At 45.1% G+C, this 22219-nt stretch overlaps 1 protein-coding gene across 1 annotated transcript in view; it reads right to left on the minus strand.

Moving 5' to 3' along the window:
* LOC120528302 (zona pellucida sperm-binding protein 4-like) overlaps positions 1-22219 on the minus strand; it is a 50128-nt gene that overhangs the window by 26938 nt on the left and 971 nt on the right. The window lies entirely within an intron of this gene.

Genomic DNA, 22219 nt, shown 5'->3' on the forward strand with positions numbered 1-22219 from the left:
GTCCACAAAAAGGGTCTTTAAATCAAAGCCAATATGTTTTGCTCAATGAGACACTTCATGCTGGATACCCAGGATTTTGGTCCTGTCAGCTTGTTTTAAATTTGTTTCTAGCCTAACAGTTTGTCACGGGTAGGGTCTGTAAATGTAGACACTTGTTTGCCTCCCCCACCCCAATAAGTTTAGTCCCCTACTTTGTGATCCTGATGCATATAGAAAACAAAAGTGTTGGGTTAAAGAGCAGCTGGGCTTGTCTGAATGCAGAGAAAAGCTATAAAATTGATCACAAATGACAGGTGGCATGGGCTGCCACATTCATAGCCCCCCACCCCCCCAACACATTTTGAGGCTCAGGTCTAGATTGTGCCATTTTAATGAATAGCTGCGGTGATGTCTGAACTCTGGTGGGTACCAGAGATTAAGAGCAATGGGAGATCTGCCATCCAAAATCTGACACGAGTGCATGGAGACTTTTGCCTCGACTAGTAGGCACATTTGTGGAGAGGACACTTTCTACCAAAGTTGGTTAGAGAGCAGCTTCTTTAGTACTCACACTTAAAATCCTAAGCAAATTGATGGTCAGAGATGGTGCCACATGCATGGCCACTACCTCATGGAACAATCTGTCTAGAAGATTCAGAAAGACCAGAATGCTATTTAAATAGGCACCGGTACACCACCCCCTGAAAATATACTATAGGCAATGCTGTGAACTTTAAAAATTTTATTGCTTAGTATTAACAGAGCCCTTTGCTTTTCTGTACGCAAAGAATAGCACAGCCACACAGGAGACAGCCAGGACACCTACAACAGCACCAAGGATGGAATCTTGGAATTGGGAGTCTGCAAGGAGAAAAGACGGACATTAGGAATGAAGAACACCTCAACACACTGCAACTCACTAGGCTAGATTCAAAAGCAGTCCTTAACATGGCTTGCATTTACACTGTACAGACAAGTTACCTGCAGAGACTTCATCTTGCCGAGGAGACAAGGCCTGAGATACAGAGGACAAAGGAGAGACCTTCTCCAGAAAAAGAGGGCCAACAGAAATGGTCTCCTGCCATCCAGCTGGTGCACTCACTTCACCTGCAAAACACAATTAGTTGGTGTATCCCAGACTGGACACTACAGAAGCCTGCTGTAAAGGTCACTTACTTGCTCTCCTGCGTCTGTGTTTAGGGCACAGAGCCCCTCCTGAACGGAGGGGGGTTGGCACAGCTTGTGTCACAGCAGCTACAGACAGCATTGTTCCCATCCACTGAGCTCCACCTGAAAGCACAGCCACCAATCACAACCTGCTACCTCATCTGAACAGGTGCACCCTCATCCTCCCAGTCAGTCGCTTACTGGCTCAGTGCAGAGTCATATGAACAATCCTTATTCAAAGGATCAACATTAGCAGACGCCAAGGTCACCTTCAGATGGCAGGTAATGAAGATCTGCAAGTAGACATGCAAGAGTACTGTCAAACCTGGGAGATCCAATGGGATTCCTCCAAAGATGGGAGGAAAGGACTTACTGAACTAGTAGTCAGGCCATAAAACCTGAAGGCATCCAGCTGGAACTGCATTACAGACTGGGCAACTCTGGGGGACACGAACTGGGAATTGGAGCCTGTCAGTTGGCTGTCTAAGAAACACCTGCAATACACAAGATGGACCATAGCATTGCGTTTCCAGACCAAGATCTAGTCCGACTATTCCTCACACCCACCCATTATTCCCAATGAAGGTGTAGGCTGGGGCTGATGCATTGGACCCAGGAGTGGCCACAGCGGTCCACAAAGACACGGAGAGGCTCATGGTTAGTGCTGTCCACAGACGCTTGAAGGTTAATGAGGTCACCTAGGAAGAAGGTGTTGGATGGACTCGGCCCACTCCAGTCACCTGCAGACAGGAATGTTTCAAGGTGTTCAGATCACATTAGTGCAAATGGAAAGTAGGATTTTTAAATGTGTACACCTACTGCTCATTATAACAAGCGAGAAGCCTAGAACGTCCTCGGCAGATATTGTGGAGGTGTAGGGAACCCAAGTGGGGTTTAAAGCATTGCTGCTTACATTGTGTAGCCTGGGGAAAGAAAAAGGACATTAGAAAGGTAGCTACAAGAATCTACCCTGATTTGAAGACCTGTCATGTTGCTCAACACATCATAATGTGCTGTACATCGCATCCGTTTTGCACTTGTCTGTTTTGCATTAGTATATACTTGGCCAAGTGGACTTGGATCCCTTACCTGTTGTATTGGCATTCAATCTGCACCACAGCTGGATTTGTTCTTACAATGGGAAGACCATCAATTGGAGAAGGATTGTAGTCCAGGGAGAAGGTGTACACTATGAGAGCTCCCAGCATCTAAAGAGCCAACAGTTTAGGGCTATTCAGCTGACAATGCTAAACTATAAGAGCAAAAACATCTAGATTGGACTCGAACAGCACAGTCAGAGACCCTTTGTAGTGAAAAGGTTTAATCAATATAAGTTGCATAAAGCAATTTCCTTTGTAACTTTTCAGTAGAAAAGCCAAGCAAAATGACGCCTTTTATTGGCCAACTAAAAAGATTACAATATGCAAGCTTTCGAGGCAACTCTGGCCCCTTCAGGCAAGATGTAAATCTTTCAGGATTGTAACAAAAATAATCCTTTTAAAGGCTCCAGATATCCTTTTTTGATCTGTAAAGATCTCCCACCAAAGGGCTGACTACTGGCCATTCACCCAAAAGGTTACTTAAGCAAATGTCCAAGCAGTACACCTCTCCCAATTTTAGTACCGATGTTCAAAGCAGTTTACTCACCATATTGATTAAAGTCTTTCACAGCATATTGAAATGGTTTGGGGTGTTAAATTGTAGATTTCATACCTGAACGCTTTAGGAATGCGGGTTTGTGAGGGAAAATGGAAAAACCTCAACTTAGTTAGGTTTAGTCAACTTAACTGAACAGAATTTAGAAGGCTTCTTCAAAGGAATAATCTGATATTTAGAATGCCCACATACAGGTCACGAGTGGGCACTGCACCACCGATAAAGGGTCTATGCACACAATGCAGGCTTAACTACTCAATTCTCCTTTCTTGCCTATGCTGTACTAAAGCCTATGAGCACTCAGTCCGCTATGAAAACGTAAAGAAAGAGAGGATCTCGTTAAAGCGTGCCTGATCAATTGCGACTTGTGCGCCAAAACGTCATACGAACATAAACCAGACCTGAGCCACATACGAGAGCTTTCAGTAGTAATCATCGAGAAACAAGATTAGGAAAAGGACAAATGCGAGAGCACTTCATCAGCTCACCTCCACGGTGCTCCCGCAGCCCTGCAGAGGCGCTTCGATCACAAAAGGCTGAGCACCGGCCGGGCTGGTGACGCCACATCCACCCATGGAAAGATCAGAAGGCTGCACCGGCTTTTGGATGCCCAACAAGTCCGGACTGATGGTGACGATCACCTCACTGTCGGTGCACTGAGCGGTTACGGTCTGCGGAGCGCCAGCTCTCGGCTCAACATAATGCATGACCGCGGGCTTCTGGTGTTTTGCGATTTGCTTCCGTCCTTTGAAACGGGGCTGAGCAAAAGCATCGCAGAAGATAAAGAGCAGCAACACCACGGCTATCTGACCCTTGTCTTTACACCACATTTTGAAACAGCAAAGGGGAAAATCAACAAAGCGCAGTAAAGTTTGAAGCGCAGCACAGTCTTTGTATACACGAATGAAGGCGGTCGACCGCTTAATGATAATAACACGTGCGGAGAAAAAGATCACCAATCAGACACCAATCGCGTTTGAAATAATCAAGACGCATGAAATACTGAGGTTAATTACGGGAAACAGATCATAAAATTCGAATCACAAATTAAAGCATGCCAACGCGTAAGATCATCTCTGGCAGTAAACTAGCAGTTCTTATGTGGATCACGCAGCCGCCAATTGGGTTTTAAATCCCTCGGTAATTAAAACCTATTTGCTTTGCGTAAGTGAAGAATAAAGTGAACTAAATGTTAAGTGTGATGCCTTGAAGAAGTTTCACTTACGAGATTTGGGGGCGTGTTGTGCATTGCAGACTAACACGGAAGACTAATGGAATATTGGACAAATGTAGTTAAAGTTGAATGTAGTCAAATGTTTTGTGGTAATGGGGTGCTACTAAAACGTTTTTATGTAGCTTCGATTTAATCTCACTTTGCATCAAATTCATTTGAAAACGTTTGGAGTGATGCAGACAGCTCTAAGGAACTGTTTTGGTAAAATCAAATCAGCTTTGCAAAGCGGAGACAGGACAAATATCTTACCATTCACATTGATTTCATATCTGATTGATTAAGTGAAAAAGGTCATAAAGTAAATCACCTTGTAAAAAAAATAGTGGAAAGCAACCTCAGGACAGGCAGGCCCAGTTTTGGGTGGATTGGTTCAAACAATGCAGAGACGATGATAAATATTATTTTTGAGCCAAACAGTGGCAGTGCCTGTGACTGCTCCATTGTTGTCATAATCTGGAAGTGGACCTCAGATAACATAAAGAAATCTTCCTTTTTTGCCTATTTATGTAATAGTGAATCAACAGTTTTGTGGTGTAAAAGTGACCAGGAACGGCACTTGAACCTCTCAGGTTCTTTTTATACTGGTGCACAATATACGTATTCAACATTCACTGGGCACAAATAAGCTGAAATGCAAAGTAAGAATATCTCAACATCGGTCAAGGTAACCTACCTCAAGTTCAATGTCTTATCAGGGGCTGGAAGCCATTTGACTCATGAGACATCCCTAGCTGCCAGGATTCACTTTAAAATAATTTAATAGTAATATGTCTCTAACGATAGGTCTAATGCTGTAGTCACATGGCCTGGGAGGGCAGAAAATAATAAAAACCAGGGTTGTGATGAAAGGGAAAAGAAACAAAATATTCAAGAGAGCAAAGGCCAAAAGAGCGTACACACTGACATTTTCCAGCTCTTGTTGTAACAATTGGAGTTGATTAATGGGGTGCGGAGTAAGTGATAACTAATTTTGTTTCCCCTGCTTTCTGTTTCAAAGTATTGAATTGCTGTGGAAAACGATAAACGTACAAGACCGAAAACATCTTCATGAACAATGAAAGCTGCATGAAAGTAGCCCCAGTCATCTCAGGCAGTGTTTGTCAACCACTGTATCGCAGCACAATGGTGTGCCATGACAGCTATCCAGTTGTGCCATCAAAATAATAGTGTAACGCACCTGGGTCTGAACCTGAGAGGGACAACATCCTCAGGTGGGCAAGACCTGTCTGAGGAGGACAGGACTACCTGGAGAAGCTGGTGTAAAAGCAGCTCTATTATCACTATGCTGCCAACACAGCTCCCTGGCTGCTTGGGTGTGTGGTCGCCAGCGAGTGGATAGTTGGCATACAAGCTGATTCTGAGGCAGAGAGGGGGCAAAGGGACAAAGTAACTGGGAGGTGCCACCAATGTGCTCACTAAGTGCTGTGAATGCTGATCTCGGAGCTGCTTTTTTACTCCCACCCGTTCGGACAGTTGAGCACAAGTATCAGAATGAGTGTGTTTGTGGTTAGCAAAATTGTGGGGCCTTGGGATCTTTTTGGTTACAAAAAGTGGGCCACCTAAGAAAAAAAAGCTGGAAAACACGGATCTAGACAATCAGAAAGCACATGAGAATTCTTTCAGGCCTGAAGGAAAGGAGGGAAAAATTAATATTCAAGGAAATGCAGACATCCTGATCTTAAAGACAGAATAAGATTTAGCTTGGATGTGTCCTGTGGGAGTAGTACAAGACAGGGTGGGGGTGAATGATGTGTCAGGATGTGGGGGTCTGTGGATCTTACAGTGTGAGATTGTGCCAAGGTGAGATGAGACTGGCAAACCTCCATAGGACTGGGTAGACTGGCAGCAAGTGTAGAATAAAACTAGGGTGGGAATGTCTCTGTGGGTGGGCTAAATGATGAACTAATGTGTGGAAAACAGTGGAAATGGCCAAGGAGTGGGCACTCGATTAGCAGAGGGAGAATAAGATTTGGAGTCAAGCTATGGATATGTTGTAAGGCAGACGGAAGTGCACGTTTATGGAAGATTATGGAGCTGGGGGTGCAGACATTATGGTGTGCGCTTTGGCAAAATGGGGAACTGGGCAAGTTGGCAGAGGACTGGGAAATTTAGAGTCAGGTGTAGAATAAAATTTGGGTGGCAGGGGTACACCTGTTCTTTTAAACATCTGTAGAACAAATTAGGGGAAGAATAAAGGGGGCTGCGGATTTCACAGACTGAAGATTGACGAACAGAAGCAAAGGGAAAGCTGGCATCATATTGGACAGCATGGTGGAACGGGTTGAAAATATTATAGTCTGGATTTGTCCTATGGATCTGGTACTGAAGAGACGAAGATGCACATTGAAACTATGATGAGGACCGTGAGAGCAGGTGGAATAACAGGATAGATAGATAGATAGATAGATAGATAGATAGATAGATAGATAGATAGATAGATAGATAGATAGATAGATAGATAGATAGATAGATAGATGTGAAAGGCACTATATGATAGATAGATAGATAGATAGATAGATAGATAGATAGATAGATAGATAGATAGATAGATAGATAGAGGCACTATATGATTACTGTGTATTTTTAATGTGCACTGCAAACCAAAACACTTCATGTACAAACACTACTTTATCTATCCATCCATCCATCTATTATCCAACCTGCTTTATCCCAACTACAGACTCACGGGGTCTGCTATAGTCAATACCAGCCAACAAAGGGCACAAGGCATATACAAATCCCAGGCAGGGCACAAGCCCACCACAGGGCGCACACACACCAAGCTCACACTAGGGACAATTTAAGATTGCCAATGCACCTAAACTGCATGTCTTTGGACTGTGTGAGGAAACCCAATCAAACGTATGGAGAACAAGCAAACTCCACGCAGGAAGGACCCGGAAAGCGAACCCAAGTCTCCTCTCCACCGAGCTCTGTCTTCTTCCTCGTGACTACAGCTGATGAATGGAGTGAGGCAGCCCCTTTTAAGTCCACCCGGATGTGCTCCTGACGAGCTTCCTGCGTGGTTCAGAGGAGGTGTAGTCCTTCTCCTGGTCCTTCCAGGCATCCTGGCTGGGCATAGCCCCCAGCCACCCGCCACACTATATAAGTTTAGGAATGTCTTTGTCCAGTCAGAGTGGCTCAAGACAAATGAGGAATTTACTTACAGTTCCCCAATAGATCCTTTAAAAGATACAAATTTGAAATAATACTTTTTTATACAGTAATGAAAAAAAAAAATATATATATAAATATATATATATTGTGGCCCCCCGAGCCCAGGAGGGGCGTGAGGAGGGCTTGTGCCTCCTCCAGACCTGAGGCGTCCGTCCTAGTTCTGTTGGGGGCCACGGGTTGAGGGCATGGAAGCCCTTCCCTGTAGGGACCCATTGGCCACCGCCAGGCGGCGCTCGATGCCGGTTTATCCCGATGCGGTGCGGTTGTCGGGGCAGGAGCCCGGCCGGACGCTTGAGGGGCCGGAGGAGGCGTGCCTCCTCCAGACAGAGTGGGGGCGTCCGTCCTGGTTGGGCACGGGCCCTCAGGTACAGGGCTTTGAAGCCCAGCCCTGTAGGGACCCGTGGCCACCGCCAGGCGGCGCCCCGGTGCCTGATTATCCCGGGAACCCGACACTTCCGCCACACCAGGAAGTGCCGGGGAAGGCGTGTGGCGCCGGAGAGCTGCCAGGAAGGCAGCCGACACTTCCGCCACGCTGGGCGTAGCCAGGGCGGCGGAAGCACCTGGGGCTCATCCGGGGCATTATTTAAGGGGCCGCCTCCCTCCAGTCATTGGTGGAAGTCGGGAGGAAGCGGACTGAGCTGGAGAGCGAGGACAGGAGGCGGCCAGGAAGCAAGGCACAGGACTGTGGGCCCTGGACTTGGGGGAATCAGTGCAGAAGGCACTGGGGTTGTGTGAGTGCACGTGACTTTGATATTGTATAATATTGTAAATAAACGGTGTGATGGGTGAAAACATGTTGTCCGTCTGTCTGTGCCGGGGCCAGCGTTCACAATATATATATATATATCTCAATCAATCAACATTTATTTATATAGCACATATTTATACAAAAAAATGTAGCTCAAAGTGCTTTACAAAATGAATAGAAAAATAGAAGAAACAATAAAAAAAAAACATAAATCAACATTAATTAACATAGAATAAGAGTAAGGTCCCATGGCCAGGGTGGACAGAAAAAACAAAAAAAAAAACTCCAATGGCTGGAGAAAAAAATAAAATCTGTAGGGGTTCCAGACCAAGAGACCGCTCAGTCCCCTCTGGGCAATCTACCTAACATAAGTCAAACAGTCCTCTTTGTATTTAGGGTTTTCATGGAAGGACTTGATGATGGCAGAAGGGTGCCCCTCACCCTTTTTTTTAAGTTTAGCTTTTTAATTTAATTATATTTAAAATATTAATTAATAAAATAATAATAGGATTCCATATATAAGTGGGCAAATTTTTGGGCTTTGGAAACCATAAGAGTATTTTAAACAATCCCCCTTGGGGAAGGGCAAAAGGCAACCAGGGGGTAGGGAAAAAAATCAAAACCCGGAAAAATATTTTTTGGTTTTTCTTTTCAAGGTTAAAACAAAAAGGCTTCCCCCCCGCCACCCCCCGGGGGGAAAAAATTTTGCTATTAATTAAATATAAATAAATATATATTTTTTTAATAAATTATTTTCTAAATATAATTCCCCCTTGTTTTGAAAAGGGGTTTCAAATACTATTATTTAAGGAAAAAACATTTAAGAGGAACGAAAGCCCAAAGGGGTGTTTGGGGGGAAGGCGTTCCTGGGTTCCACCGGACCCCTCCCAACTTTCCCCAAAAAAAAAAATAAAGCCATTTAAATTGGCAAAATTAAATGCTTCCCTTTTTTCAAACTTAAAAGGGAAACTTACTTCCAGTGTAACCCCGGGGCCAAACCTTCCCCGTTCTTGTCCCCTATTAAAACCCACTTAAAAAAATATCCATTTTTGTTTTAACTGAAAAAATTTAATTTTTTAAAATACTTTAAATCACCCTTTTGTTTTGTGCCAAAGGACAATATATATTAAGTCCCCAAAAAATTTTGGGGGAGTTTTTTTCCCCTTTTTTGAAAATTTTCCCCAATAAGGAATTGCCTTGGACTTAACCGGGCCTTTTCCCCAACTTTTTTTAAAACCCAAAAAATGGGGTTAAACCCCCCCTTTCCCGGGGGTTTTAAAAAGGGCCCCCAAAGCCTTCCTTGGCCTTTTTTTCCCCTTCCCCCTGGGCACCCCGGCCCTTCCAGCTCCCCGTTCTTCCTGCCAAACCCCCCTTTTCCCCTAATGACCCCAAAAAGGTTTTCTATAGGAACCCCCAATGGCCCAAAAACTTTTTCCTTTTCAATTTTTTCCCCAGGACAATATGGGAAAAACCCCAAAACCCCAAAAAATTTTTTCGGGGTTTCTTTTCCCCCCCTTTGGGGAATTTAAAAATTTTCCTATAAAAGGAAATTTCCCGGCCGGCAGGCCCGGGTTTTTCCCACACTTGGGTTTTTAATGGACCCCAAATACCCAAACGGGGCCCTTGCCTTTGGGGAGGCCACAAATCCTCTTCCCCTCTTCCCCGGGGGGAGCCCTTTTTTTGGGTAGTATTCCCAAAAATTTTTGTTTCTGGGCCCCAAAAGGGTTTCGCCCAATGGCTGGGGGGAAAGGGGCCCCGGGGGGGAAACCCCGGAAAAGGGCCCACTGTTTTAAATTTCAAAAAGAACCCCCCCCCTGTGGCAGGGTTCCGGCTGCCCGGGAAGCCGCGGGTTTTTCCCCGGGGTCTTCCCCTGGGTTCCGGGGGGCGGGGGGCCCCCCTCCCCGTTTTAATTGGCAAAATGGGGCCCTTGGGGAAACCCCGGCATGGCCACTCCCCAGGTCCTTTGGGGGCCCCCAACCCCTTTTTGGGGAAATCAAGGCGGGTTGCGGTTGGAGGGAAGGGGAAAAACCCTTCCCCTTTTGGGTTAGGGTTTGGGGGGTGGGGCCATTTTTTTAAAGGGGCCCCTTTTTGGCCCGGGGTTTGGGGTTTCCCCGGGTTTTTGACAAAAAATTAAAAACAAAATGCAACCGGGGGGAAAGGAAAGGGGAAATCAGAAAACCCGGAAGGGAAGGGGGAAAAATTTTTTCCCCCAGACCCGCCCAGGGAAAGTTTCCAAAAGGGAACTCCCCCAGCCCCCTAGAAGGCGGGGCCTTGTTCCGGGGGCCCAGGGGGAAAAACCACTTGTTCCGCCCCGGGTTTCATTCCCCTATTCCCAAAAGGGCCCCTTGCAAAACAACTTCCCCGTTAAAAGTACCCTTTTAAATAACCGGATTTTTCCCTTGGGCGTTTTTCCCTTTTTCACTGGAAATTGCCCTTTCCAGGAAAATTTAATGGGGGCCCCCCTTTTTAAGGTGTCGAGGTGGGTTATTTTGGGGGGAGGGGGGTGAAATTGGGAGAAAAAAAAATCCCCGGCTTGTTTTACAAAAGTAGTGGTGGTAAAGGGCCTCCCGGGAAAGGCCGGTGGGCCGTTTTGGGGGGGTTTGGGGGGAAAAAGTTTCCCACAATAATATTTTTAAATTAAAAATAGTCCAAACCAAAAGGTGGGAAAAAGGAGGGGCGGTTTTTTGGACCGGGGGGAATGTAATTCCTCCAAAGGGAAACCCAAAAGGGGGGCCCCGGGGTGAAGGGAAAAAAATTCCTTTCCCCAACCCGCAAAGGAAACCCGGCACTTTGGGAAAAATCTAATTTTTTGGGGAAAACCCCTAAATTTCCCGCCCCCCAGAAAAGCATCCTTCCTTTTTTTCGAAGGGCCCCGGAAAATCCCCAGCCGGGGCCCGGAATTTCACTTCCCTGCCTGATTCCCAGAAACCCTTTTAAGGGCAGAAGGGAAGGAACCCCCTTTCGGTTTCCCAACACAATTCCCCCGGTTAATAAGCATTTTTTGGAAACATTTCCCCGGCCCCTTTTCCCTTTGGGGGTTAAAACCCCGCGGGGTTTAAAAATTTGGGGGGAAACCCCCCTTTAAAGGCTTTTTGCAGGAGGAATAAATTAATAACAAATTTGGCCCCAAACCTTTCCTTGTTGTCAGTCTTTCCATTTTACAAAAGTAACCCGGAAAGGGGGTATTTCCTTTTCCAAAGAAAGGGGGATAAACCTTTTTTCCTAGGTTTGGGGAACCCCAACTCTTAAAAAAACCCAAAAACCGGGGGTATACCCTCCCGGGGGTTTTTAGGAGGCGTCCAAGTTGGGGGTGTTTGGGGGGAAAAGGGCGCCCCTTGCCTTTTCCCCTATCCAAAAATTTTAGGAAAAAATCCCGGGAACCCAGAACTTTTGGGGCCCCCAAACCCCGGGGCCCTTTGAGTTTTAAAAAACCCGGGGGGGGAGGGCCCCTCCCCTTTCCCCCAAAAAGGGCAAGCCCTTTTAAAAAAATTTGGGGAAAACCCCGGTCAATTTTTAAAACATAAAGGGGCCAAACCCAGGCCCAAAACAAAACCGGGAAAAACCGGGGAGTTCCAAAAAGGTTTGGTTTTTTTTCCTAAAAACCCATTAAAAGTCCAGGGCCCCAAAATTTAAAGGGAAAGGGGGCCCGGGTTTTTTTGGTGAAAAAAAATCGTCCCCAATTACTAATATTTTCATTAATTAAGGGAAACCTAAAAGGGCGAAAACCCCTTGGAAGGGTCAAATTAACCCTTTGAACTTTTTTCCTTCGTCCAACCCAAAAAGTCAAACGGCCCGTTCCGAGGTATTTAAAAATGGAGATCTGGGTGCGGCGGGCCCGGGGTTCGAAACCCAGGGAAAAAAGGGGGGAAGTGGGGGAGAAAACGGTCGCTCTGGTTTTAGGGTTTGTTTCCCCCGGAGTCCCATAATGGTGTAAAGTTAAAGTTTATTTCAAAACCGGCCCCTTTAACCAATTTTTTTGCGCCATCCATTTCCCCTTTGACCCCCCAGCTTTTTACAAAATTTTTCCCCAGGGAAAGGGTAAAGGAAATGGGGGTTTTAAGGATCCTAAAAAAAAACCTTGATGGATCAGGGAAAAAACCTTTTCCTCCCCTTTGGGTTCAGGGGACCCAAGCACTTCCCAAATAAAACATTTTAAAACCTATATCCTTTTCCCCAAACCGATTTGGGCTTGGGGGGGGAAAATTTTTCAGGGGGCTCTTCAAACAGAATGGTTCGTAAAAAAAGTCAATTTTTAAAAGGAAAATTTTGGGATCAATCCTCCCCTTTTTCTTTGCTATAAGGAAGGGTTTCCCCCAAACCCCAAAAGGGTTCCAACCCTTTTGTTTAATGGGGGTTGGGCCCGGGGTTTGAGTTTTAAAAAAAGGTGGGAAAACCTCCCAAAAAATAAAATTGGGGTATAAAAACGGGTTTTATTCGTGATTAAATTTTAAAAAAAAAATTAGAAACCCTTTTTTTAAAAAACAATTTGGGAAAAAGGCAGGGGAGCCAGGCCCGGGGTGGCCCTTTTTAAACCGGGGGGAAACTTTGGCGGGGAAAGTTTCCCCCGGGGGGGAGGTTTTTTTAAATTAAGGTTTTGGTTCCTAACCTTCGACAAAATTTTCTGGTCCTTGGCCCGGGCCCCCAAATTAAGGGGAGAAAGGGGCTTTTTCGCTTTTTTGGGTTTTGGAAACCCAACCAAATAAATTCCCCACCCAGGGGGGCCAGGTTTTCATGGGAACGCGGAAAAAGGAAGGACCAGGGAATTTTGAACCCCCCCCGGGGGGCCCGGGGGCCCCTTCCCCTTTTTTCCTTCAGACCAACCCAGGAAACCCATTTGAATCGGAAACACCCCTTTGGGCTCCGAAGAAGTTATTCCCGTTCCCGGGGTATTAGTGGAAAAAAGGGCACCCTTTCCCGATTCAGACTTTTGTGAAACCCCGGGGGGAACCCAAAACCCCTTAAAACAAAATTTCCGGAAAACCCAAAAAGAACTTAATTTGGAGTTTTTTTTGGGGTCGGGGATGTTAACCCAGGGGTGGAAAAAAGATAGCCCTGGTATTATATTGGGGGGTGGCCCCAAAGGAAGTTGGGTTTCAAATTTTTCAATTAAAACCCAATCTTAAAATTTCCCTTTTATCCACGGGGGTGACCTTTTGGCGGTTGGATTTTTAATTTTTTAATTTTTAAAATGGGAAAAAACCAGGTTCCCCTTAGCAATCCAAAAAAAAACCTTAAAACCCCAAGTTTTCAAAGGAAAAATTAGTGTAAAATCCAGGGGGTTTCATAAGGGTGCCCACAATTTTTGGTAAAAAAAGTGCCCCCTTTATTAAACAATAAAAGGTGCCCCCTACTTGGATTTTCATCTTTTTTCCAAAAACCTAAAACATAAAAAAACATTTGGAACTTTCAAAAAAACAACAACTGGGCCAATATCAACCCGAAAAATTGTTTTTAGGGTTGGTGGGCCTTTTGGATCTGTTTCCCCCTTTTTTGGGCAGGAAACCCAAAATTTCAAGAATTGTTTTTCCCTAAAATTTTGGGCCCCGTTTTCCCATAACCAAAGGGAAGGGGAAATTCCCATTTTCCCACTCGGGTTTTGCGAGAAATATAAAGGGTTTGGCCCGGTTTTCCAGGCTCTTTCCCTTACAAAATTTAAAAAAAGGGTTAAAAATCAGTGGTTTGGGATGGAAAAAAGAGGTTCATTTAATTTAAAAAGGCCCCAAATTAGCTCCATATTTTAAAAATTTTTTTACCTTTTTTTTTTTAGGGGCCCCACCCAGGGTTTGGGCCGTTCTGACCCAGGCCTCCATTTGGATTGAACACCATGGGCCTAAAACTTTGGAAAAACGGGCTTGGTATTTTTTGGCCAGTTTTTTGGGGGAACTTTGGTTAAAAAGGGGTTTTCTCAGCCCCCCTTTTCCTTTGGGCCTGTTCCCCTTTTTGGACAAACCCCGACCCATTCCCGGGGTGGCCTTTTAGGAAAATCAACCAAAGGGTTTCCCGGGGGTTTAGTTTTTACCCAAATTTGAGCTTTATCCTTTGTTCTCAAAGCCAAAGCCGTTTTTTTCCCAAAAAATTTTAACTTACCACCCAAAACGCCCCCCAAAGGTCTTCCCCGAAAAAAACCAATTTTACCCTTTGAATAGAAAGGGCCCCTTTTTTGGAAAAAATAGGTAATTCCCGGCCCCCAAACCGGGAAAGGGGGGTTTTCCCTTTAAAACCCCCCCCCCCCATTCTGCATAAACCAGCTTAAACCTAAAACCTTAATCAGGGAAATCCTTAAAAAATTTGGGCAAAAAATCCTTTCCGGGGCCCCAAAAGGTATTAGTTTGGGGCCCGGAATTTTAATTCCTTTTATTCCCCGAGAGAAAAGGGGAACCCCCAAACTTCCGGAAAACCCAAAATTTTTCCTTTAAAAGGAAAAAGTTCAAAAGTTTTAAAAAGGGGCCACTTTTTAAACCCGAAACAGTTCTGTTTTTCGTATGATTTGGTGCCAAAATTAAAAAACCCTTTTAGGGAAAATATTAAGGGGGCTGCCCAAAAATTTATTGGTTTCGAGTGGCCCTTATTTTACAAAAAACCCCCCCTGTTTAACCTTTACGTGGTCCAAATTTTCAAGTTTTGTTAAAAATTAGGAAAAAATATTAAAAAACCGGGGGCCCATCACAGTAAAATTAATCCCCCCCCCCCCCCCCCCCCCCCCCCCCCCCCCCCCCCCCCCCCCCCCCCCCCCCCCCCCCCCCCCCCCCCCCCCCCCCCCCCCCCCCCCCCCCCCCCCCCCCCCCCCCCCCCCCCCCCCCCCCCCCCCCCCCCCCAAAAAAAAAAAAAAAAAAAAAAAAAAAAAAAAAAAAAAAAAAAAAAAAAAAAAAAAAAAAAATTTTCCCATCTCACTTGTTTATTTTCATCTGTTATAGTGAGAATAATAAACAAACACCTCAAAATTTACAAATAAACATCTCTGACATTTCAAAAAAATCAATCAATCAATCAATGACCAATATAGCCACCCTTCTTTCCAATAACAGTCATAAGCCTTTCCATTCATGGAGTCTGTCAGTTTCTTGATCTGTTGACGATCAGCTTTTGTGGAGCAGTGACTACAGCCTCCCAGACACTCTTCAGAGAGGTGTATTGTTTTTCTCCCCCGTAAATCTAGTGTTTAAGAAGTGCCCACAAGTTCTCGATAGGGTTTAGGTCAGATGAGGAAGGGGGGCCATGTGATTATTCCTTCATCTTTAAGGCCTTTACTGGCTGGCCACGCAGTGGAGAACTTCGATGCAAGTGATGGAGCATTGGCCTGCATAAAAATCATGGTCATCTTCCTGTATCACTGTTTGAAGAAAGTGTCTTCGAAAAACTGGCAGTAGGTTTGGGAGTTGATTTTGAGTTCATCTTCAATGCAAAAGGTCCAACTAGCTCATCTTTAAAAATACCAGCTCATACCAGTACCCCACCTCCACGTTGGAGTGGAGCTCTGTGCCCATTACTGATCCACAGGTCCATCCATCTGGTCCATCAAGAGTCACTCTCATCTCATCGGTCCATAAAACCTTTGAAAAAAATCTGTCTTCAGGTATTTCTTGGCCCAGTTTTGACGTTTCAACTTATGTTTCTTGTTCAGTGGTGGTTGGGTTTCAGCCCTCCTTACCTTGGCCATGTCTTTGAGCACTGAACACCTTGTACTTCTGGGCATTCCAGGTAGGTTGCAGCTCTGGAATATGAAAGTACTGGAGGATAATGGGTTCCTGGTAGCTTCACGTTTGATTCTTCTCAAATCTTTGGCAGCTAATTTGCGTCTTTTGTTCTCAACACGTTTCTTGCGACCCTGTTGACTATTTGCAACAAAATATTTGATGATTCTGTGATCACACACCAATATCTTAGCAATTCCAAAAGTGCTGCATCCCTCTGAAAGACTTTTTACAATTTTTGACTTTTCAGAGTCAGTTAAATCTCTTTTTTGGCCCATTTTGCCCGAGGAAAACTAGCTGCCTAATAATTCTGCACACCTTGATATAGGGTGTTGATCTCCTTAGGCCACACCCTCCCTCATTACACAAATACACATCACCTGACGTGCTTAAATCCAATAAGCATTCAAGTTAATACAGCTTGGAGTTGGAATATACGCATTAAAAATGATGATATGGTCAAAATACTCACTTGCCTAATAATTGTGCACACAGTGTATATATTTGTTTAGAGTGACACGTGAATCAATATCTTGCATCAGAGAGAAGACGCTGAACCCAAAGTCTTCAAGAAAACCAACTTTTCTCCAATCAAAACAGGAACAGTCAACATATTGTTTTAAATGGCAGCTACCACAAACAAGCAAGCAGAAATGGGGTCAGGTCAGTGGCCAGATTTGAATGCTACCTGCATCAACCATCAGGCAACAGATGCATTACAGAGCGAGGCTGCAAACTTGTAGTTGGCTCTTTGATGCCATGAACCTGTGGTTGCCTCGCAGCAGACAAGCAATCTCTGCCTGTGTCAACTGCTTATCAGTGGTCCAAACCATCAAGTTCTGCCCGTTAAATTTCAGAGGTAGTAAGATAGTCTCATACATTTTAACGGTCCTATGGACACAGTGGATGTCCCCCAGTCCATGTTTGTGTAAGGGGCCTGCTGGAGAAAGCCATGGTGGACAACACGGAGGTCACTACCAATGTCCAACAGAGCCAGGACTTTGTGTCCAGCCAACTTAACAGAGACCTTAGAATTTTCCTTTTTCAACATCTTGTAAGGATCTTGAGAACTGCGTACCTGGGCCAGACCAATGTCCATGGACGGTGATAGCAAGAGGCAGCACTCCCAAGCAAGATGTTCTGGTTGGTCACAGCTAAAGCACCTGCCCTCAATCCCAGCTGTGGAGTTCTTACAATAGTACCATCTACCTGCGGCATCAATCTTTGTTCCCTTAGCAGTGGCATCACCAACTTTAGGAGCCTGGGATTGAATAGGAGGGGCAGAAGAAGGGAGTGGCAACAGATATTGTTCTGAAGAGAGGCAAAGACAAGTTGGAGGTTGAGGTTAAGAACCATAGAATCAGCGATTGACCATCTAGAGTGGACGTGATGGTTGGGTCGAAGTCAGTGCCACCTGTGCTTCCAGGTGGCTTAGGTGCCCTTCAATCTGCGGCTAAGGTCTAGCAGCAAGTAGACATCATTCCAATGCATCTCATCACAAAGGACCTCATTTATCTCTGAGAAGACTGTGTCTATAGCAAGCTTTCTTCAATGCATTCGAAGGTGTCTCCGCAAAACCAGCTTTGAATCAGGTCTACCAAACCCTGGACCCGTCCCTATATAGGGCAATCAGAATCGATTTGCCAAAGCTAAAACTGATATCGCTTGGCCAAGGGGATCATAGTCATATGGAGGAGGATCCGTTGCTACAAGAAGTCAAATTCACAAGTCTGTCAGGAGAAAGATTTAGCATGACCTGTATGGCCTCCCTGGTCATAACAGAGGTCATAATTGATGCCCAGCCTCCCTTGTCCCAGCACATCAGTATTGCTATGCATTCCAAACAGAATAGGAAGCACTCTATATGAGGGAGACATCTTCACCAGCACATCTCTGGGACAGGCAAGGGCAGAAGCACCTGCTGTAGCCTCATCCGCTGTGGTTGGAGAGGAGCATCGTATGACTGTTGACTTTCCATTGGTGCAAGACCCCACTTATGGTACCATGTGAGTCACGGTCTTACACTTGAGAGAAGATGCTGTATCCAAATGCTTCAAGAGCACAATCTTTATTCCAATCAAAACAGGAACAATCAGCATATTTATTCAAACAAGAACTACCACTTCAATACACGCAGACACAGCAAACAGGCAGTGACAGGGCCAGGTCAGGGGTCGGGTTAGTATGCTCTCCACATCAATCATTGGGCGACAGATGTGTTACGCCATGAGGCTGTGAACTTGAAGTTGCCTCGGTAACATATAAGAAATCCTCGACAGACGCGTCAACTGTGTGTCACCATGCAGCACACGGTATTTAATATATTTCTCACCATATACACTTTCTTATGTTGTAGATTTTCTTTAAGATCGATACATTTGCTATTTTTGACAATCATCTACACTCAATAAACCATAATGACAAAGTGAAAACATGTTTTCAGATAGAATTGCAAATTTATAAAAAAAATCAATAAGTGAAACCTCTCATTTATATAAATATTCAGACCATTTGCTGTGGCTCTCCAAATTGTGGTCTTGGTCCTTTAACCCAGTATGATATGTTGACTGTCTGCGTACTTTTTATTATGAATCTCTTCAGCTCTTATGTATTTATGTGTTTCTGTTTCTTTTACCCTTTGGTTAAGTTGAGCTTTTATTGTACAGCACTTTGGTCAGCCATGATATTGCGTTTAAAGTGCTTTATAAATAAATAAATCAATAAAAGAAATAAACCTTGGTAGTAGCTGGTTGGACCACCTTTTTGCCTTCAGAACTGTCGTGACCCTTCACGGTGTGGATTCAACAAGGTGCTGCAAACATTCATTGGGGACTGTCCTCCATATTGACATCACTTAATACTGTGGATTAGTCGACTGCACATCCACGATGTGAATCACCCGTCCCAACACACCCCAAAGGTTGTCTACTGGACTGAGATCTGGTGAATGTGGAGGCCACTTGAGTCACGTGAACTCCTTCTCACTTTCAATAAACCAGTCTGAGATGATTTGAGCTTTGTGAGATGGCACATGGAGATAGCCATCAGAAGATGGTGGTCATAAAGGGATGGACATGGTCAGCAACAACACTCAGGTAGGTTGTGGCATTTAAATGATGCCCCGTTGATACTAAGGGGCCTAAAGAGTGCCAAGAAAATATCCCACCACAACATCACCAGTCTGAACCGTTGATACAACGCAGGATAGATTGCTGCTTTCATGTTGTTGACCAGGGCCATCAGAATGCCACAGCAGAAATTGAGACTCATCAGAAGGCGACATTTTTCCAGTAATCTGTTGTCCAGTTTTGGTGAGCACCATTGTAGCTTCAGTGGCCCATCCTGAGCTGACTGGAGTGGCACCCGCTGTCGTCTCCTGCTGCTGTAGCCCACCTACTTCAAAGTGCAACGTGTTGTGCATTCTGAGATGTCCTTCTGCACACCTCAGTTATAACGAGTGCTTATTTGAATTGCTTTTGCCCACCCAACCCCCCAACAATCAACATTAATAAGGGTATGACAAAGCGCTAGAGAGCGGGACAATGATGCCTAAGTGTCAAAGCTTTTGCCAGTCAATCTGAAGCGTAGGGAGTAGAGTCAGTGTCCAAACACCGCTATCACGTGACCTGTGACGTTTGAAGCTTGAGCCCAAACAGCTTCTGGCTTTTCTGTGTGCAAGATGTCATAGTAATCTAGATGGAACATGGACAGATTTGCACACAGCTGCCTTGTGCCCGATGTTAACTGGGGCAACTCCAGGATCCTCATGACCTCATTCTGCATTAGCGGTTTAAGAAAACAAAAGGTGTAAACAATAAAGACGATAAGCCTGCACATTATAACCTGTCCCAGTGCATACCATTTTCGTCTGTAATATGCATGGACTACTCGCCTGAAACTCCAAGTGGGACCCCTATCTTTGGTTTTCCCTATGAATTTTTTGCTCAGTCAAACACACTTGACAAGTCGCATTAACAGGGAGATTGCGATCGCTCAAAGTAATGCTACATTTGCACTGAATTGGACTTGGAAAACACAAGTGCATCTTAGTGAACATTACACTTTGAGCTCGTTTACACTTCACGCTCAGAACTCCTACGCCCACGCATCATCCCTGCCACACGTGCCCAGCGTTCATTTGACTCGTCCTCTGAGCAGGTCCTCAGAAATTAATGTGACTCGTGTACAAGTTGCAGTACCAGCAATAAGTCGAGTGGGGGCGCGCTGTGATAAAAGTCGGAATGTGACGTCAGAGTCCGTTTACTATCTACATGTGACAGAAAACCGCTAAGCGGATCCTAGTAGGATCGATGTGCGCGTTTCGATGATGAACGGTTTAATTTGGTGAAGCAAATGCCGACATATAAATGTAATTAGTGTTGCTTTTCATATTCAAGTGTCGCATATTCCCGCTCGTAATGCAACGATACAAACTCTCATTATATATATACCCTGCTCACAAAAATTAAAGGAACACTTTAAAGAAACACATTAGATACATCAGATCTCAATATGAAGTTGGATATCTATACAAATAACGACAGGGCAATGTCTTAGGAACAAAAGGATGAAAGTCTTTTAATGGAAATAAAAGTTTTCTGCCTACAGAGGGCTCAATTGTGTAGACACCCTAAAATCAGAGTAAAATGAAGACGTGGCAGGCTAGTCCATTTTTTCAAAAACTTAATTTCTGCTACTCAAAATGCTTTTCAGTATCTTGTGTGGCCCCCACGAGCTTGTATGCATGCTTGACAACATCGGGGCATGCTCCTAATGAGACGACGGATGGTGTCTTGTGGCATTTCCTCCCAGATCTGTATGAGGGCATCCCTGAGCTGTTGTACTGTCTGAGGAGCAACCTGGCGGCGCCTAATGGACCAAATCATAATGTCCCACAGATGTTCTATTGGGTTTAAGTCAGGGGATCGTGAAGGCCATTCAATTGTTTCAATTCCTTTATCCTCCAGGTACTGCCTGCATACTCTTGCCACATGAGGCCGGGCATTGTCGCGCATTAGGAGGAAACCAGGACCTACGGCACCAGCGTAGGGTCTGACAATGGGTTCAAGGATTTCATTTCGATACCTTATGGCAGTCAGATCACCATTTCCTACGCAGTAGATGTCTGTGCGTCCCTCCATGGATATGCCTCCCCAGACCATCACTGACCCACCACCAAACCTGTCATGTTGAACGATGTTGCAGGCAGCATATCATTCTCCTTGTCTTCTCCAGACTCTTTCACGTCTATCACAGCTGCTCAGGGTGAACCTGCTCTCGTCTGTAAAAAGTACAGGGCGCCAGTGGCGGACTTGCCAATTCTGTTGTTCTTGAGCAAATGCCAGTTGAGCTCCACGGTGCTGGGCAGTGAGCACAGCGCCCACTACATAATGTCGGGCTCTCAGGCCATCTTCATGAAGTCTGTTCCTGATTGTTTGGGTAGAGACATTCACACCAGTGGCTCTCTGGAGGTCATTCTGTAGGGCTCTGGCAGTGCTCATCCTGTTCCTCCTTGCCCAAAGGAGCAGATACTGGTCTAGCTGATGGGTTATGGACCTTCTATGGCCCTCTCCAGCTCTCCTAGAGTAACTGCCAGTCTCCTGAAATCTCCTCCATGTTCTAGAGATTGTGCTGGGAGACACATTAAACCTTCTGGCAATGATACGTATTGATGTGCCATCCTGGAGAAGTTGTACTACCTGTGCAACCTCTGTAGGGTCCAGGTAGCGCCCTCCATTTGAAATACACCAAACTACCCCAATTCAAATTTTGTAAACTAAATAAAGAATTCTGCATTACAAATATGGATTATACATTCGAGTAATTCACAAGTTATCAGTACAGGACTACCTAATGATTAGTTAACTCACTTCTCACAGGGCAGCTCTGAGTACAGGGGTCTGCTGCAGAGGGATAGCAGGCAGCAGCAACACACTAGGTGAAGATCTAAAGAAAGTAAAGGAAGCAACATCAACAGGAACCCAAAACAGCAGACAAACGTACACTGTAGTGGCCAAAGCAATGGCATTTCAAGACAGATGATATAAAAACCACAGAGCAGCACGAAAACACAGGATTCATCATCACCACAAAACCCAGCTTTTCAGCCAAGGCCTGCTGAGCTGCAGGGTCCACAAAAGCAAACATCTCAAAACACAAATCTCTTTTAATAGCTTAGGTAGGCCACTCCAGATGTGCTGTCCACTGTCACCAAGCTTGTCAAATAGTTATCCCCTGTGTATGGGCACCTGGGCAATGCAAACCTCAAGTCAGCACTGAACAGCCAACCTCTCCTCCCCACTTTCACACTGGGCAGACGGCATCTACCCATTCACCAGAAAGCTCCACTGGGGCAGGCTGGAAGCAGAAGGTCCTGGGGTTAACCAGCAGTCCCCAAGAGTCAGAACAAGGTTAGGGTCAGTCCTTTTCATGATGTGCACTTCCACAGCCACAAGATCGCTCAGAGTTTTGGTCACAGGGTAGTCAGCATCCACGTAGCAGGATCTATAGGAGGAATCTGACCATGGAAAAGAGGGGGCTTTACTTCACAATCACACTCTAACTTCA

This window comes from Polypterus senegalus, chromosome 4 (genome assembly GCF_016835505.1).
Source record: "Polypterus senegalus isolate Bchr_013 chromosome 4, ASM1683550v1, whole genome shotgun sequence".
NCBI lineage: Eukaryota > Metazoa > Chordata > Cladistia > Polypteriformes > Polypteridae > Polypterus > Polypterus senegalus.